The 20922-nt window shown below is 36.2% G+C and overlaps 1 non-coding gene across 1 annotated transcript; it reads left to right on the top strand.

The window, feature by feature from the left end:
* The first annotated feature begins 1536 nt into the window (after positions 1-1536).
* On the top strand, positions 1537-1642 carry LOC114825296 (small nucleolar RNA R71). Its single transcript, XR_003773938.1, has one exon. It is a non-coding gene; the product is annotated as a small nucleolar RNA R71 (small nucleolar RNA).
* The last annotated feature ends 19280 nt before the right edge of the window (positions 1643-20922 follow it).

Genomic DNA, 20922 nt, shown 5'->3' with positions numbered 1-20922 from the left:
AGGATGAATACTCTAAGAATATGAATACTCTAAGATATGATTCGGGAATCTTCGGCCGAAGTATCGAGCGTAATAAAGGAAAGCGTTCCTATACGACTCAATTGAATCATATAAGAAGGAATAATCACATTAGGGGTTTGACATAATATATCCATACTCTAATAGTGTGATTGAGAGTATTGTTTAGAGAAGGATCGAATTACATTGTAATTCCAACTGAATAGGTTCTCCGAACCACTTCTACATTAGCTTGGGTAGCCATGATATATGGTTAGATGTCACTTATGGCTTGTGAGTTCTTCTAGATGATTAAATGTAGTCGTCAGAGAAGAAGGTGAATTAAAAGTAAGTTTTAATTCACTAAGTGATTGGATTAAATATAATCAATTGGATTTGTGCCAATCACCTCACTGCCTTGCTAATTAGAACCTAAAATGATTGTACACCGATACACTCTTGTAGTGAGTAATTACTGGATGATGGAAATAATTAATTGGATTAATTAAGTGTTGTGATTAATTAGAAAGTCTAAAGAAATCATAAAAGCGATATAAGATCGTTTTGGGCTTAAAGAAACGTTCGGGTTTAATTGGGCCCATTGGGCCTAAACCCATTGGACTTTTATTCAAGCATAGGATGACTTGAAATAATAAAAGCCCAAAGCCCAAACAAAACACAATAGGGCCGACCAAAGAGAGGGAGAGAGAAAGTCAAGTTGTTGACTTGTTTCTTTGTGTTATAAAAGGAACTTTATAGTGAAAAGTTCAATAAGGGTTTTTGTGTTGATTAAACAAAAGGAGAAAACATATCTCTCTCTCTAAAACACAAAGGGCCGGCCACCAAGAGGAGTTTTAGCTAATCATCTCTTCTCTTTTTGGTTATTCCTCCATCCATCTCACTACACTAGTGGGTGTGGCTCTTTAGAGGTCTTCTACTTTGGAGACTAAAGGAGAACTAAGGAGCACTCATTCTAGCAAAGTGGAGGAAGCAAGGAGGGAGGGTAGGCTCAAGGAGTTCAAGGAACAAAGGGCTTAGAGGTGGTCCATCCTTGGTCTAAAGTCTAGATCAAGAGGTATAAGACTAAACCTACACTTTGTTCTTCACTAAAATGTTTTGATGCATCATATATAAACCTATACATCTTGAAGGGGATTTGCATGACTATAGCTTTGATATTATTTGATAACATGTTTCCGTTGCTTATGTATATAAATTTTGAATTGTATATGCATGCTAGTCACTAGAAATCCCACATGAATCTCTTAGTTTTCCCTTCAGATAAGTAGGATGACCTGGTATGTTGCAAATGGCACACACCTCAGCTATCTTGGGCACCATATTGAGCACATTTCAAACACTCCAGCTTGTTTACCTCTTGTATCCTTGTGTTGAGCATTAGATCCCAACATCTCATAGATGTTATATGACTCTTGAGCATTCTTTTTCTTCAAAGCCCCACCTGCTGCATTATCAACAGTTGATTAACATGTTTGAGTTAATCCATTATAAAAAATTTGCATTTGTAAGTAAAGAGGTAACCCATGATGTGGACATTGCAGCAAAAGCCCTTTAAACGCTCCCAACATTCATTGAAAGGTTTTCCATCATGTTGTGCAAAATTGAAGATTTGCCCTCTCAAAGTAGCTATCATTTGAGTAGAGAAAAATTTCTCCAAAAATTTCTTAGCTACGGCATCCCAAGTAGTGAGCGAACCAGTGCTAAAGTCATTAACCAACCCTTAGCTTTATATTTCAATGTGTAGGGAAAAACTCTCATCCTCAGATTTGCTTTATTCACTCCCTGCAAAGGTAAACCACTCACAACATTATAGAATTCTTTAATATGGGCTAACGGATCTTCGTTAGGTAAACCATAAAAAGAAGGAAGCATATGAAAATGTGAAGATTTGAGATCATAGTTTCTAGCTTCAATAGGCAATAAGATGAATGAAGGTGAATTTGGATTAACTGGCTGAGCATAGTCCTTTAAAGCTCGATTGTCATTGTCATTGTCTACCATCTCTTCTTCTTGCTCAGAATTGGAGTGCTCAAAATAAGCACCTACACTCGCTGATTTAGAAGATTGATCATCCTCTTCTTCACGGTTAATTTGAGCACTAGTTGATAGAAAGTTCACAAAAGTGTGGCTCTTTATACGTTCAAGTCTTTGGCGTATCTCAGCAAGTTTGTCGGACATATACTACTTGAGAAATAGAAAGAAAACAAATGAAATTTAGAAATCTAAATTGAAAATGAAAATAAATAGGGTTTGAAGAACAAGCAATTATAGGGGGCTGAAATCAGTTCTCGGCAACGGCGCCATAATTTTGTTGTGTTCCTTCCGAGTGCAATATATGGTTAGTATAATGGCACAAGTAAGGGTGTCGAACCACAGAGACTGATTAGTCCTCTATAAATTACTAGCCTTGAAAGAACTCTAACTAAACAATGAAAATAACAAATTGAATGTAGGTTTTGTGCTGTTAATGAGAATAACTAAAAATGCAAGAAAAATGTAACAACGAATGATATGTTGATTGAGAAACGATGAGGATGGGTCCAACGATTTCGAGTTCACCATTACAAAACCAACTCCATGTTTATAAAGTTAAACGGTATTCAATTTCCAACCTGTTTCCAGAGTTCATTTTACATATATATGATCAGCCATATGATGCGTGGTTTTGATCAAATTCTCCTAATCTACAACCTAATTGGGATGTTCAACTTCTGTTCCAAATTAAGAGTCCTTAGCATGCAAGAAAACATTAAAGAACCAAAGCAAATACATGGCAGGATGTTTGCATAGCATTCTCTTCATTCTTTCACATATTTACCAAGATTAAGCATGATGTTTACTATAATCTTGATCAAATGATCTGTAAGAAATCCTAATGGTGATTAAACATTAAAATTAAAAAACAAATTTAACAAAAGATTCAGTGAATGAAACAAGAGATAGATTGATGAATTGAATATTTTAACATAAAAACATGGATCAATTGTGCAAGGCTACATCAAAATCCCTAGCTATGAATTTAGTTACACATCATGTTCGCAAAGATGAAATTGGAAATACACAACATGAGTGAAAATAAATCAAAGAGAGAGGAAACCCTTGAAGCAATTCTGATGTTGAACTTCTCCAAGAACAGCCTGTTAGGATGAGTCTTTGGTGATGTTGGACTGTATAGAATGGGTGGAGTTTTGAGTGTGGATGAAAAGAGAGAAAAATAGTGACTGGAGTTATGAAATTCGCTCAGATTGAAATGTGTATGTGAAAATGGCTGAAAGGCTAGGTTTTATAATGTTAAAGAGCTGTTACATATTGCCAATACATCCTAGTAATTTGGCATTTAATTCCCACGTTTTTTTTCTGTTATTGGTCTTATAAAGAGCCATATTCATCACCATATTTAGTTTCCACTTTTAATTCTGTCTACATCAGCACGCTTATTCAATTCTCCACTTTTAGCACAATTTTGCCTTATATATCCTCAACTGAGCTACGAAATATGATTAGTTGCACACTAACACAAAAGAGAGTAAAATGCAACAAGTTTAACTCAAAAATATCACAAAGGAACTAGGAATGGATGATATAAATGTATGAACTATATGAGTTATCAGTTTGCAACAAGATTTTAGAGAAGGCTCGGGCAAATCCCCACCGCCCATGTTGCGCAAGAAAGATCTTCCTCGTCATTCTCCTGTACGGTACCATAAGGATCTATATTCCTGAGCCTGTGAGTGAACAAACCAAGACTTATGCAGCAGCTACTTCCACTATCCTTCCTGCTTTCCTAACTGAGGCTGCCCCCACTGTTACAATTGAAGGTACAAGTGGTGTACCTCCTGTTTTGCCAACATCATCCTTGCCCGACCTGGTGAAGAAGTTCGGGCTAATCAAGACTAAGCTGCAGTCACCTCCAACCTCTGCCGAATCTCCTTTATTTCAAAATGCTTGCCAAATCTTCAAAGACTAGATGAAAAAGGATTTTACCGCTTCTTTCAGCTATAAGACCCTTTATGATGCAAAAAAGGCCCTTGTTGAACTTCACCGAGCTCAGTTGTTGTCCCAAACTCAGTACAAGTCTTTCCTGATTTTTTTCGAAAACTTATGGGCATTAAGGAATCAATATCAGAAGGCGGAGCGGGTGGCTAATAGAGTGAAGTGTTATCAGGAAAAACATGTGAAGGGTACAACCATACTTCAACAATTGGTGGAAGAAGGGTCAACGAGGCAAGAAAGAATTACAATGGTTGATTATGAAATCCAACATTTGGAAGAGCAATTTTTTTCTCTTAAAGCCGAGAAAGTGACCCTTACTAACCATCTCTCCCAAAAAGTAGAAGAAATGGAGAAGATTTCTCAAGAAGTTGAGGATTCCAAAACCTAACTTTTGAATAGCAATATGTACTTAGGAAAACTAAGCCGAATTTTCACCGTCATGCAAACTTATTTTTCTAGAATATTTGCTTTAGTTGAAGATGAAAGTTGTTGGACTAAGACTTTTGTATCGTTTTCATCAAATGAATTCTTTTTCAATTTTTAACTTGCTTTCTCTAATTTCCAGCCATGTGAACTCATATATGCCCTTATTAGCTAACGATCCCTTCATAACTTTATGTTGCCCATAAAACACTTCTGCTGGCTTTTGGTACTTTTTCCTTGATTATTTCTTGATCACGGATGGCTCATGTTGCTGGCAACTTCAAATTGGCTATTTTGGATTTTTCGGGCATCTTTAGAGTTTCCTCTTTAGATCTTTCATTTTGCTTTTTCTTCCCATGTGGCTTTCCCTTTTCCTCCCTTGGCCTATGCTAGGTTGATCACGTTTATTGGGGCTTCTGGGAGGGGGTCCGTATCAATCATCATGTTGGCCTGAGGTTTCTCTAGTAGCAGCTTTCCTTTAATGATGAGATCATGTATCCAGTCTTTAAACTGGACACAATTGGTGATGGAGTGATTGAAGGTGTAGTGCAGCTTGCAATACTTTTTCCCTCTTAACTCCTCAGGCTTAGGCAGTTTTTTAGTGTTGTCGGGCACAATTACTCTTGCATTTACCAATTCCTTATAGATTTATGCAGCCTTGGTTAAGTCAAAAGAATAGCTCTGGTATTTTGGGGGTTTTATGGGGACAAACCCGTCATCGTTCATCACCACTTTTTGATCTGTGACTGGTTGGATCAATCCTTTCACCATCAAAGGCTTAAAGGGAGTGGTCATCTCTGTTGCACACATGTCTATCGCCTCTCTCCTATGACCATCACTTTCTTCTGGCTCTCATTCAAATTCCACTTGGTGGATGGCAGCTTTAATTTTGTAGAAAGGTAGTGTTTTAGATGAGTGTTTTAATACTTAGTGGCTGCAATCACCAACTCTTGCAACTTATTAAACTGTACATCATAATACTTCTTCCTCAAGGGTAGTCTTAAGGCCTTCTGAGCAAGAACTATAAGTTGGACATGGTTGATAGGAAGTTGGTATCTCATTCTTGTCCTTCTAAATCTCATAATGAAGTCTTCAGTGGATTAGTGCTCGTATTGTTTTACCTCAACTAGATCATTGATGGTCATCTCTGGCTCCATCCTGTAAAACTGCTCGTGGAACGCTATCTCTATTTGCCCTCAATCAGTAATGGAATTTGGGGGCAACAAAGAGTACCACTAAGATGCTAAGCCTACCAAGGAGTTCTCGAACAACCTCAACTTATAATTGGGATTGTCATCAATTGCTACACAGTGGTTGGAGAACTTGAATATGTGATCCCTAAAAGACACATTGTTATCTTCTCCATTAAATGTTGGGAACGCAGGCATCTTGAAGTGAAGGGAAAATTATGAGATTCTAGAATGGGATTTCAAATAGACTATCATGCATATACAAATCAAATTGAATATACGAAAGCAGCGGAAGCATTTATAACATATTATCAAAGCTATAGTCATGCAAATCCCCTTCAAGGTTCATAGGTTTATATATAATGCATCAAAACATTTTAAAGAATCAAGAACAAAGTGAAGGTTAGTCTTATACCTCTTGATCTAGACTTTAGAGCAAGGATGGACCACCTCCAAGCCCTTTGCTCCTTGAAATCCTTGAGCCTAGCTTCCCTCCTTGCCTCCTCCACTTTGATAGAATGAGTGCTCCTAGGTTCTCTTCAAGTTTCCAAAGTAGGAAACCTCTAAAGATCCTCACCCACTAGTGTAGTGAGAAGGATGAAGGAATAACCAAAAGGGTGTAAGAGATGTTAGTAAAAACCCCCTTTGGTGGCCGGCCTTTGTGTAGTTTAGAGAGCTATTTTTCTTTTGCCTCTTTGTTGTTTTAACACACAAAAACCCTAATGAACAATATCTTATAAAGTTCTTTATATAGACAAAAGAAACCTAGTCAACACTTGACTAAATATCTCACCCTTTCCACCTTAAAGTGGCCGGCCTCTTTGTTGTTTGTTTGGGCTTTGGGCTTTTATTATTTCAAGTCATCCAATGCTTGAATAAAAGCCCAATGGGTTTAGGCCCAATGGGCCCAATTAAACCCGAACGTTTCTTAAGCCCAAAACGATCTTTATCGCTTTTATGATTTCTTTAGACTTTCTAAATTAATCACAACAATTAATTAATCCAATTAATTATTTCCATCATCCATTAGTTACTCACTACAATAGTGTTGTGGCGAACAATCTTTTAGGTTCTAATTAGCAAGGCAGTGAGGTGATTGGCATCAATCCAATTGCTTATATTTAATTCAATCACTTAGTGAATTAAAACTTCATTTTAATTCACCTTTCTTCTTTGGCGACTACATTTAATCATCTAGAAGAACTCACAAGCTATGAGTGACATCTAACCATATGTCATAGCTACCCAAGCTAATGTAGAAGTTTATTCGAAGAACCTAGTCAGTTGGAATTATAATGTAATTCAATCCTTCTCTAATACAATACTCTCAATCACATCATTAGGGTATGGATATATCATGTCAAACACCTAATGTGATTATTCCTTCTTATATGATCCAATTGAGTCGTATAGGAACGCTTTCCTTTATTACGCTCGATACTTCGACCGAAGATTCCCGAATCATATCTTAGAGTATTCTTCCTCTCTTATCGAGGACTAGATATTCCTTGTTGCGCATACACTTGCCTTCATGACTAAGTGGCTTAACCCCAACTATGCCGTTGACATTCTGATAGAGTGACGTTGACATAATCAAAGATTAAGTACTTAACCACAAGACAACGACGATGCCTCAGGTCAAAGGACTACTTACATTATTCCAACCATTAGAGTTACTTGCTTGACATGTGATTAGACCTCCATGCAAGTACTCTCTTTCGATTGTGTTCAGTGAACTCATTCCCTTAATGAGCACCTACATACTTGTCTTAGTGTCACAACACAAATGGGATGAGACTTTCCATCCTTCCAATTGAAGCGGACACAGTATGTACCGGTCTAAGCATTGTCAGTATCCCTCCGTCAATCCAACGACCAGGAACCTTTTGGACATAATGGTTATGTGAAGAAGGTCTCTGTAGTCTAACTTCATTAGATTACTTCTTCAATCGATCCATTGTCCATGGATTCACTATTCAGGACATATATCGTTTATTGAGATAGTCCTAATTAGTATCTTTGTCATTTGATGTATAAGAATCATCCATACATCGATTCATTTGTCCTGAAAGATTTCTTCCAAAGATTGACTTTCAGGGCATATTTCCAACATGAAGTTGAGAGGAAATGGATTCTGCTCATCAATAAACTCTGGGTAAGGCTTCTGATAAGCGATTCTAAACAGCGGGCGAGCTTATGGCTGGGCATTCCTCACCACCATCCTTCTTAACTCAGCCAACACATCTCTAAGTTGTTGGTTGGCTGTATTATTAGGTGGGGTATAAGAAGGCAATTCCCACCTTAGGCTACGATCATTGCCTAAGTTAATCTCCTTTCTTGGTTCGAGCTTTCTCCACTTAGACTCTCCTCCTTTAATGGCCATTGGTGAAGGCCTATAAGGTGGAGGTTTGTCTGCTTTGATAAGCTCTCCTTTCCCGCTAGATTCCTCGATCAACTGGGGCATCCCATACTTCGTTCCTTCTTGTTTGCAATGCCCCATATTATTTAGTGAAAATAGGGGGTCGGGCAACTCTGCTTCCAGTATTTCTTCCAATACTGGCTTACTAGCTTCAGATTCTTCCTTATTCTTTCCTTTATTCCTTTTTCTTCGAGTAAAAGAAACAGAGCAATAACTTATTCCTCCATAAGGCTGGTTTCCCTCGTGGTTTCTCTAGCACGATCATTTTCTGGGGTAAGGTACTCCAGATCTAGCCTCATTTGCAGATGTCCTGTTAAGGAATATAGTTTGCTTACTTCATTTCTTGTTTGTAGAGAGTTTATCTCCATGCTCTTTATCACAGCCATCATAGTAGCCTGCAAGTCTTCATTTATGACCTTTTATCCTAACTTCTTAGAAGGGGTCGAGCTTTCCGTCAAGATGGATCCTTACAAGTGTTGGAAATGTGCCCTAAAACCAATCATATGATGAAACTTTACGGACATTTCACATGTTAAACTAATCTAGTTTAATATCAAGGGCAAATATTATTGTTTGAGCCGTCTCATATAAATGTTATATGCTTAAACGATAAGTCCAAGGAATATGTGATTGGCAGAATGCAATCTAAAGAAGTTAGATTCATGAAACCATTCTTTCGTAGACACATCCTAAACGTTCCTGATCATAGGATTGCCAATTGGGCATTGACAGTCCGTTAAGATTAGTACGTACTGTGTATTCTCTCAGGGAGAGTGACTAGTCTCGAGTCATTGGTGTGTGTGACATCAAAACAAGTACGTAGGTGCTCAATAGAGAATGAGTTCACTGAACACGATCAACGAAGAGTTCTCATATTCATGTCACATGAGAACTCATGGTTGGGATAATGCAAAGTAGTCATTTGACCTGAGGCATCACGTTTGTCTTGTGGTTAAGTCCTTGATCTTTGATTATGTCAAAGTCACCCCATCCGCGGGTGTCCACGGCATCGTTGGGGTTAAGCCACTTAGCTATGGAGTCAAGTGAATGCGCAACAAGGGATCTCTAACCTTCAAACCGTTTAGGGGAGAATACTCTATTATATGATTAAGAATCTCTGGCCAGAGTATGAATGAGATTTAGAAAAGTCGTTATAAATCAAATTCAAGGTAATCATATAATCACACGAATCACATTGGATAGTAGACATGAATAAACTATCAAACCAAACAATGTGGTCAAGAGTATTGTATTAGAGAAATACCGTATTGCATTTGTAATCCTAAACTGAATAGGTTCTCTACCTCTTCTGATTAGCTTGGGTAACCATGATATGCTGCTAGGTGTCACTCTTGGTTTGTGGAAGCCCTAAACGTGTATAATCACTAAAGGGAGAATTGAAAGTAAGTTTCAATTCACAATCGATGTGAAATGGTTTTAATCGCCCACTACCTCGCTAAAAGGAAACTAATGGATCGTACACCGTGTAAGGTGGAGATTGAAGAAACAATGGAGATGAGTAAGAATAATTAAATGGTTTAATTATTTATGGCAAGGATTAATTAATATGTTAATTAATCAAACGAATAAGTTCGTTAAAGACCTCGGGATAGTTTTGGACCTTAAAGCCCAATGGGCTTCGAACATCAAGCCCATTGACTTAAGTTGTATGACAATTTAATGAATAAAGATTCACAAAGGCCCAAAAGCCCAAATTCCCTATATGGCCGGCCATGTTAGAGACAATGGTTTTTTGGTTCTTTAGGTCACTTATTTGAAGTGACTATATAAAGGACTTTATAGCCTAAATTCATTATGGGTTCTTTTGGAGAAAATTGGAGAGAACATGTCTCTCCTTTTCTCTCTAGGAGGCCGGCCCCCTTGGAGGGCGTATCTAGCCATACTAATCCTCCAAGGTCACTCATTTTCTTCTCCAATCTAACCTTGGTGTGGATACTTAGAGGTTCTCAATTTTGGGAACTTGGAGAAACCTTTTCATCCATCCAAATCCATAGATTTTAGATGCAAGGAATGAAGGCCCTCTCTTTGGGTGATTAGCCTTTACTTATGCAAAGAGGAATCTACAAAGGTAAATTTCAACTCACTTTGATTTTGAGTTGAGTCTTGGTTCATTAATCTACTAGGCTTTGAATTTCATGGTTAATGTTTTGTTTTTGAATGCATGCAAGCATGATTCCGCCTTTTAATTGTTAAATACATGCTATAGATGTTATTCAAATGAACATGTTTTCACAAAATAATCCTTCAAGTGGTATCAGAGCCTAGGTCTAGTAGTTGGTGAATCCTTTTGGGTTTTGTAGTTCATAGTTTGTGATTTAAAAGTTGTAATATGTTACAAGCTTTATTCTTGTTTCTTTGAATGTAAATTTTGTTAGAAAATTTGCCATCTCAAATGTTGTAGATGTAGTTCATATGAGCATGAATATTGGAGCTAAAATTTGGTGCCATGTTTTTGGGAATTTTCGGCCAAATCCAAAGGGTGGAATTTTGGGTTCTTGTTTGACTTGTTAAAAGTGTTTTAGTGACTTTTGGAACCCCTATGTACCCTAGTTTGGTTATATGTTATTTCCCTAAAGTTTGAATGGTTTTTGAATGTTTTTGGGTGAAAAATGTTCATGGAAAATTTTTGAGTTTTTCATAAATGTTCTTCATTGTTCTTGACATTTTTGCCAAGAACAAAAAGTTTTGTGTTTTGATTCAAAGTTTTGATTTATTTCATAAAGTTTATGTTTTATGTTTTTCAAATGATTTAATGTGTTAGATATTTGTTTAAAGGGTAAATTACATAGTAGCCCCTCAAGTTTGAGCTCTATTGCAATCTCATACAACATCTTTAAAACATTTCACTTTCATACCTCAAGTACTATTTTATTTCAATTTCATACAACCGTTAGATTTTCCATCCATGGATCTGTTAAATGTTGATGTGGCTGCCACATATATGACACGTGGCTGCCAAATGTCTGCTACGTGGCAAATAAAATAATTTTTTAATTTTTTTTTTAAAAAAAACATATCTGCCACTTTTTTTTTTCTCTCTCTTCTTCTTCTTCTCTCTCTTTCTTCTTCTTCTGGGTTCGGACCTTTTTTTTTTTTTTTTTTTTTCTTCTTCTTCTTCGTCTTCTTCTCCCTCCTCCTCCTCTTTCTTCTTCTCTTCTTCTTCTTCCTCCTTCTTCTGGGTTCGGTCCCTTTCTCTTTTTTTTTTCTTCTTCTTCTTCTTCTTCTTCTTCTTCTTCTCCCTCCTCCTCCTCTTTCTTCTTCTCTTCTTCTTCTTCCTCCTTTTTCTGGGTTCGGTCCCTTTTTTTTTTTTTTTCTTCTTCTTCTTCTTCTTCCTCCTTCTTCTGGGTTCGGACCCCTTTCTTTTTTCTTTTTTTTTCTTCTTCTTCTTCTTCTTTCTCCTCCCTCCTCTTTCTTCTTCTTCTTCTCTTTCTCTTTCTTTTTCTTCTGGGTTCGGACCTTTTTTTTTCTTCCAATTTCAGGTTTTTTAAAAAAAAATAAAAAATTATTTTATTTGCCACGTGGCAGACATTTGGCAGCCACGTGTCATATATGTGGCAGCCACGTCAGCATTTAACAGATCCATGGATGGAAAATCTAACGGTTGTATGAAATTGAAATAAAATAGTACTTGAGGTATGAAAGTGAAATGTTTTAAAGATGTTGTATGAGATTGCAATAAAGTTCAAACCTGAGGGGCTACTATGTAATTTACCCTTGTTTAAATGGTGTAAGAGATGTAAGAGATATTGGTGGGTGTGTAAGGATTAATTTCCTTTCACACACACCACTTGCACCACTTGCATGCTTTATGTCTAACTTAGCAATCAACACACACATCACTCATTTCTCCTATCCAAGACCGGTCCTCCCTCAAGTGGGAGTACTTTTTGGGCTTTTATGCAATTACATAAAGTTTTGATACTTTTGTGTATTTGCACTTTGGCCCAAAAATTTACGTTTTTACGTTTAGGTCCAAAAACGCTAAAGGACAAATTGTTTTGCTCCTTTAATAAAGTTTTTGCATTGTTTAAATTTTGGGTTCTAGTGTAATTACATGAAGTAGTGGACTTTTGTGTTCTTACAAAGTGACCCCAAAAGTTTATGTTTTTGCAATATTGCCCAAAGGTTGAGGTTAATTGCAATTTGGCCCAAATTAGGTTGAGAACAAAATTGTTTTGTCTCTTTAAATGAGAATTGGATTTTCATTTCATTTAGCTCCATTTAAATCAATTTTATGGATACAAAAACCAAATGAAAATGTTGCATTCTATTTAATTAGTTAAAGTGTTAATTAATTAAAGGGTGATTATGAACCTAAGCCTAATATAATTGAGCTATTTGAAAGGCCGTTTCAAATTTGTTTGAACCATGGGAATGTGTAGATTAGATTTTGGTTGTAATTTGATTTGATCAAATGTTGTAAAAGGGCATAAGCCCTTCTTTACTTTAAAGTAATTTGTTTTATGCAAATGTTGTAATGAGCATAAGCTCACCTTTACTTTGAAGTACTTCTTTCTTGCTTTATTTGATATGCATGAAAATGAAGTAGTTGGGTCCAACGCCCCTAAGACAACACGCCTTAATGTGATTAAACGCGTAGCTAAAATCAATCACCATCCCTAGACCGAGATTCAACACAAGGCTCGTGTTGGATCTAATTAAAAGGTTCATAGTCATCCTAAGGCCCTAAGGCAACTATATAGTCCATCAAATGAATGCAAAGTTTATGTTAGTAGTATCATATACTCTTACTTTAAAAACCATTTTATAAGTATAGTGGGAGTATTATATACAACTAAAACAATCAAATGGACCAATAGTTGTAATAGGACCAAAATTGTTTTAATAGAGATTAAAATGTATGTTTATATGTGATGAGACCTAAAACCCTCAACCAAACCATTATTAAGTTGATAAGCGTAAGAGTGCTTTGAACACTCTTTCGTGGCCTTCCACCGTGGTAGGCTCCAATCGTTTATGACTTGTACACCGCCTTCACCCTATCATGGGGGAGTGCAAAGTGCATGCTTATACTCAGGAGGAGTCTATATACATACTTGATGAGGTGAGTGTAGGCAACGAGGATGGCCGACATCGTATCATCGTGAGGCTATTCTTGAACCCCTTCATGAACTAAGCATGGTGGGAATGACTTAACTAAGTGCAATGGAGCCAACATCATATCATTGTGAGGTGACATTCTCTAGAGGCCAAATAAGATGGGTACTTGCATTAGATGCAAATGAGTAAGCGTACTCTCTCATTATTATTAATGCTAGCCAACATCATATCATTGTGAGGTGGGCTTGGTAGTAGTGAGTCTCCCATACCCTACTAAGAGTTTCATCCAAAACTCTCGAATTCCAATGAGGGATATGGAATTTGCCAAAAATAGTGGGTGGTGCTATTTGATTTAAAGACCCGGATCAAATGGCTTAAAATCAATCAATTTATATTCGTTATGTATTTGTTTACCAATATATTTGCAAACGCTATCCAACACTTGACAAATAAAAGCCGAAAGCTTTAGTTTCCAGACTTGGTACTACAAAACCATAGATTGTCTTTAATGGCTTGTAAATGTACCTAAGTAGTCTCATCCTCACAATCTTCCTATTGATAATGTATCATTAGAAGAATATGTTAGAAAAGTCTATCATAAAGAGGACAACACTTTTAATGTCATAATTCTTCAATTACAAAATGTTGTATGAAGAAATAGGAGTTGCTTTGAACAACTCTTAGTCAATGCAAACACTTAGTGCTTGTTTCTTTGTTACATGAACAAGGAACTTGAGAAGAAAGCACAAAGGCATGGACACTTAATGTGCCATGATTCTTCACTTACAAATTGTTGTATGAAGAAATGAGAGTTGCCTTGAACAACTCTTGAAAGTTTGTAATTATGTTTAGGGTTGACAAAAATAGTCCATCAACATGGACTTATGATGATTTTGAATCATTGAGTGTTGAAGTGATAAACCACTTAACGAGACGGAAACTAGGCAAGGACTTCACCTTTATGTCCCTATCCTAATGGTTCACTAAGTTTATTGTAAACTATGTAGTGAACAATAAACCGCATGCTCTCCAAAATGTTTGATGTGCATAACACAATTGAAATAAGTTTCAAGAGAGATAGTGGGAGTTTAGGGACTATGACTAAATGTAGTCAAAGGTGGAAGTCAAATGAAGAAGATAAAAATAAACTCCAAGGGAACAAACTTTCTTTATGAAAGGATGGACATTGGAAGGGGTATTTGCAAGAAATGTCTTGCAAGTGTCAAGAACACACCTTTCGAAGGTGTTGTAAATTGTTCTTGAATAGTTCAAAACAGTTGGTTCTTCTACTTGAATGCTTGATTCCGTATTAGTAACTATGTTTTACAATCGTTGTAAAAGTGTGACTAATAAATAAGAAGTAGAAGATATATGAGAGAAGAAAAGGTACTTCACATTCGGAACGTGAATAAAATATAGATCTCTGCGAAGGCAGATAGTACTTACTTCCTCATATGAACTACCAAAGAAATTGGAAAAACCAAAGATTGTCTTTACATTCCAATTTTAAGGAATTTAATTCCGTCACTATAGTAGAGATGGATGAATGTTTTGTTTGACAAAACATTGTTCTTTATTAATCAATGATTGGATTATAGTAATCTAATTGATTGTCTCTATAGTAGAGATGATATGGTAGTGTTAACTGTTTAGAATATAACGATGCTTAAAACCCAAAAGGTTGCAAGGTAGTGACTAATCTCAACTAAATTGTGATACCTCTAAATCATAAATTACGAGTTGGTCAAAGATGGATGCTTTGGATCGTTAGATCCGGATCCAATACCTTCTTGTTAAAATTGTATAGAGGTGAAATGTTCGAATCTTTATTCTTTTGGAAAGAAGAAAGAATCACAAAGTTGTTGAGGTTAATTCACTTAGATGTTAGTGGCACTTGTCCACAACATAATACTACTCATGTTATATGACATTCACCGAAGATCACTCTCGGTTGGATTATAGTTTATTTTGAATAAACACAAATCCGAATACTTTGCAAAATGTTTCAAAGAATTCAAGTAATGTAAGTTGATGAGTAAGACGTCTAAAGTATTTACCTCCTTAGATTTGATCCAAGATAAGGTAACACTTTAGAACAGTTTCCTTGAAAGATATCAAGGAAAGAAGCATCATAAGATAATACATTTCTCCATTAAGGAGAAGAACGAACTTAAATAAGATTTAGTTCGTTGGATGTTATCTATTACCCATATATACGATATATACTTCTAAAAACAATATGATTGTCAATTAGAAGATCTTCCAAATTTTTCATAACTCCATAAGATGTAGTTGGAAAGAAAGACAAATTTTAAGCATGTTAAGATTTGGGGTTGTGTGCTAATAAGCAATATTTGTTTGAGAATTATCTTGTGGATATCCTTAAATTAACATTTGGATATCACTTCTATAAACCAACTAACAAATGTTGTTTGTTGGGTAGTTCATTGTAATTCTACAATATGATTTGCCTAAACGCAAATGGATGAAAGATAGAACTCAAAGAATGGGTTCTTTGAGAGACAAGATAATAATCAACAAATATAACAACCTAGTTCCTATACCAAAAGCTCCAAGGTAGTCAAGAAGGATTTATAAACCGTCTCAGTTGAATGGTTTGAACTTTATGACTATGTCATAGAGTTGCACCTCTTAATTCGAAAGAAATAAGAATGAAAATCCTTATGACTACATTGAATGTATATACGATACATACTCAAGGAAATGGTAAAGTACCATTTGACCCGAAATAATGAAACATTCATAAGCTAATTGGTAGCTTAAGTTAACTACAATCAAAAGGATGGTTGACTTTGAAGAAACCATTTTTGACGTAGTCTTGGTTTCAATTAATTCGAAGATAGCCAGCTACAACTAAATGGTGATTCAATGTTTGGACATAATATGGGTTTCCGAAACCATTATTAAGATAGTCTTGATAATATATGTCTAAAACTATAAATCACAAGACATGTAAGTTGTAGAGATCCATCCATCATGAATCTTAGCAAGCTAGTGGGAGCTAAAAGCATCTTATGAGAAAAGGATCAAATCGTTTGATTTCTCATAAAGATGTAAATGAATCTTTTGTTTACTAGGTTTACAAAAGATTAGTGGGAGTTAATCATGTTCCTAAAATTTAATATACATGATATATTAATTTTGGAAATGAAAAGAATTCTTCTTCGTTAAAGTTATGACTTTAACACATTATATGAAGATAGAATGTATATGGGAGACATAGTCTATATACATGGGATGGAAATCTATAATGATAGATTTTTAGGATATAATTGGATTATATCAATTCCTAATAATAGACAAAAGATGATAGAAAGTTTCTCATATGATGATGAACTTCAATCAATAGGACAACTCTAGTGAGACTAAGAAGTTGATCTTCTCAAAGAGAACGTACTCTTTGACTCCCAAAGAAATAATGCGTAAATAGAATCCTTTATGCATACGCATAAAGGGGATTTATGTATTTCATATTGTATGAAAACCATTGATATGAGTTGTACCTAGAACGGTACAAGACGATATCAGTGCAAGCCCAGGATCAGAACCATGGCAGCTGTCAAGTGAGTCCTTAAGTATTTAAAGAATACTGAAGGATAGATTCCTCAAAGAATGAGGAAGAATTAGAGTAACGTAAAGGAAGCGTAAATGTATTAGATTATGAATCTAATCCATCATTGGATGTTTCTTCATTATGAATGAAGAGATAATCATATATCTCTTTATTATGACTAAAGAGATATTTGGATGGAAATATTAAAAGTAATGACTTTAGTGTGTTCCATTATGAATGCAAAATATATTGCCATATAGAAGCTTACAACAATGTTGTTTGGATGGGAAAGTTCATTTATGAACTCTCTATTCGGTTCCAACCGGAAAGTGTATCTTGTGTACTGACACTATGACACTAATGGGGCGATAGCTCAAGCTAGGGAATCAAGGTCTCATCAAGGTCCGAACTCAAATGAGAGACTGAACCACATGATTGAGAATCATGTATAATGGTGACGTCGTTATTCTCAAGGTTGCTTCTATGGATAACATATAGATATCCATTGTCTAGGCCTACTATTCAGCCATTTATGAAATGACTACAGAAGAGGTATCATCACTGATGATCAAGCTGATTGGCTCTAGTGCAAGTGGGAGATTGTTGGAAATGTACCCTAAAACCAATCATATGATGATACTTTACGGACATTTCACATGTTAAACTAATCTAGTTTAATATCAAGGGCAAATATTATTGTTTGAGCCGTCTCATATAAATGTTATATGCTTAAACGATAAGTCCAAGGAATATGTGATTGGGAGAATGCAATCTAAAGAAGTTAGATTCATGAGACCATTCTTTCGTAGACACATCTTAAACGTTCCTGATCATAGGATTGCCAATTGGGCATTGACAGTCCGTTAAGATCAGTACGTGCTGTGTATTCTCTCAGGGAGAGTGACTAGTCTCGAGTCATTGGTGTGTGTGACATCAAGACAAGTACGTAGGTGCTCAATAGAGAATGAGTTCACTGAACACGATCAACGAAGAGTTCTCATATTCATGTCACATGAGAACTCATGGTTGGGATAATGCAAAGTAGTCCTTTGACCTGAGGCATCACGTTTGTCTTGTGGTTAAGTCCTTGATCTTTGATTATGTCAAAGTCACCCCATCCGCGGGTGTCCACGGCATCGTTGGGGTTAAGCCACTTAGCTATGGAGTCAAGTGAATGCGCAACAAGGGATCTCTAACCTTCAAACCGTTTGGGGGAGAATACTCTATGATATGATTAAGAATCTCTGGCCAGAGTATGAATGAGATTTAGAAAAGTCACTCTAAATCACATTCAAGGTAATCATATAAGCACACGAATCACATTGGATAGTAGACATGAATAAACTATCAAACCAAACAATGTGGTCAAGAGTATTGTATTAGAGAAAGACCGTATTGCATTTGTAATCCTAAACTGAATAGGTTCTCTACCTCTTCTGATTAGCTTGGGTAACCATGATATGCTACTAGGTGTCACTCTTGGTTTGTGGAAGCCCTAAACGTGTATAATCACTAAAGGGAGAATTGAAAGTAAGTTTCAATTCACAATCGATGTGAAATGGTTTTAATCGCCCACTACCTCGCTAAAAGGAACCTAATGGATCGTACACCGTGTAAGGTGGAGATTGAAGAAACAATGGAGATGAGTAAGAATAATTAAATGGTTTCATTATTTATGGCAAGGATTAATTAATATGTTAATTAATCAAACGAATAAGTTCGTTAAAGACCTCGGGATAGTTTTGGACCTTAAAGCCCAATGGGCTTCGAACGTCAAGCCCATTGACTTAAGTTGTATGACAATTTAATGAATAAAGATTCACAAAGGCCCAAAAGCCCAAATTCCCTATATGGCCGGCCATGTTAGAGAGAATGATTTTTTGGTTCTTTAGGTCACTTATTTGAAGTGACTATATAAAGGACTTTATAGCCTAAATTCATTATGGGTTCTTTTGGAGAAAATTGGAGAGAACATGTCTCTCCTTTTCTCTCTAGGAGGCCGGCCCCCTTGGAGGGTGTATCTAGCCATACTAATCCTCCAAGGTCACTCATTTTCTTCTCCAATCTAACCTTGGTGTGGATACTTAGAGGTTCTCAATTTTGGGAACTTGGAGAAACCTTTTCATCCATCCAAATCCATAGATTTTAGATGCAAGGAATGAAGGCCCTCTCTTTGGGTGATTAGCCTTTGCTTATGCAAAGAGGAATCTACAAAGGTAAATTTCAGCTCACTTTGATTTTGAGTTGAGTCTTGGTTCACTAATCTACTAGGCTTTGAATTTCATGGTTAATGTTTTGTTTTTGAATGCATGCAAGCATGATTCCGCCTTTTAATTGTTAAATGCATGCTATAGATGTTATTCAAATGAACATGTTTTCACAAAATAATCCTTCAACAAGTCTTCGGGGAGATTTGCCATGCCAGATCTTGGTGTGTACCAGAGTGGTTTTTGCTAAGGGTGGGCATGAAAACCACCAAACCGCAAAACAACATCGAACCGTATGAAAAAAAATTGAAAAAAATCATGTTGACCGGAAAATCAACTTTGAGTGAAAAAGCAAATTGAACAGTTCAAACCGATTCTGATTCTGGTTTCAAATGACCAAGAATCGACCGAACCGAACCGAACTGTTTTATTAATAATAAATTAATTAATTATATATATACACACATGTCATGGTATAATAGGTTGAAAAATTGGTTTCATTAAATTGCAAAGCAGAGGATCCTATCCCAATTAGGGTTCACTTTCACTCACACACACGGCTTCACACACATACACCCCATTCCTGAATCCTGATTCCCCCATTTCACATAGACACAGTCGACCCCGGCGACCCCTACTCACGACCTCTCATCCTCAACTGCGACGACCCTCATCATCCCTCATTCGCGACAGCTCATGACACTTCGTCTTCCGTCCTTCCTCCTTGATATTTTCTCTATCTATATGTAACTGTACTTGCTTAAAATACTTGGTGAAATTGCAAAGATCATGTGCGTTTCTAGCTCATCTGTGCATATGTTGGTTTATGGTTACTCGAGTTTGTGATTTGCAGCCCAATATAAAGATTTTTTTCTCTTACATTACATGCCCTCATGCGAATGTGTAACCTATCATATCCTATGAGCTAATGTTTGTTGACGATGTTAGGGCATTTGCATTTGGAAGACAAGAAAGTGTTGTGATGCCATTCGTGTTACTGCTTTTTGAGATGTGGATTCTTTGTCTATAGTAATGCTAGTTTCTTTTGCTAGCTTATGTGACTATTTAGGCCAAGATCTACATTTTTGGTATTCTAGTTGTGAACTGTTGATGCTTTCTACTTGTAATGTGTAATCTTTTTTCGTCAAATGAATTGGAATATGACGCTTTTGTAGAGTGGTAATTGCTCCTCGTTAATGCTTTTCTCCTTGTATCTTCCCCTCTGTCTCAAACCTGTTAGCTATTTTTCCCTTATTTGATGGCTTCTATGTTGAAAATTAGTAATATCTTGACAAGCCAAAAAGGAATTTGATGCATTTGACGAACATGAACCAACTAGCCTAGTGTAGAAGACAAACTTAAGGATAATGTTAGACCTACTTCTACTTGAGCTTGTTGACAGATAATTGACTTTGTATGTGCAACTTATCAATGGCACGGGCTTGTATTTTCTTTCGAACTGCTTCTTGACATATCTGCCGCTAAATAGGAGGTTTTGTGAAGAACTACATTCACTGAATTTGTGAACGTGCATTGAATTTCAGGGTAACAGATATAGGTATAGCGCATCTGGTGAAGAACTGCAAACATATAGTTAATCTGAACGTAAGTGGCTGTAAGGTACTTGTCACTTGGTCCCATCCTATTTTAGTGTTTTGTGAGTTGCAAACTATACACTTTGAAACATATATGCATAATCTGTATAGTTTCAATTCAACCTTATCTCTGCAAAACATTGGTTTTTATTGTCCTGAAGTAGGTTATGGTATGCTTCAAATGTATCCCTTATTTAAATAGGTACCATAGGTGACTGACTGATATGTTATATTGGCTAGTCAACCTTTAAGTTTTAATAATTATTTGCTAAAAAATTATTTCAATTGTTTATTTTGACGTGGAAATCACATAACCTTTCACACAAAAGCTTGCAATTAATTATTAAAGACAAGGTAATAGATTTGAAGGTCTAGCAGTAATAGATTTTGATTGCATTGCATGAACATTCAAACTGCTTAG

Source organism: Malus domestica, chromosome 05 (assembly GCF_042453785.1).
Source record: "Malus domestica chromosome 05, GDT2T_hap1".
Taxonomy (NCBI): Eukaryota; Viridiplantae; Streptophyta; class Magnoliopsida; order Rosales; family Rosaceae; genus Malus; species Malus domestica.
The sequence above is the reverse complement of the archived record's forward strand: the minus strand, read 5'-3'. Positions and strand labels throughout refer to the sequence as shown.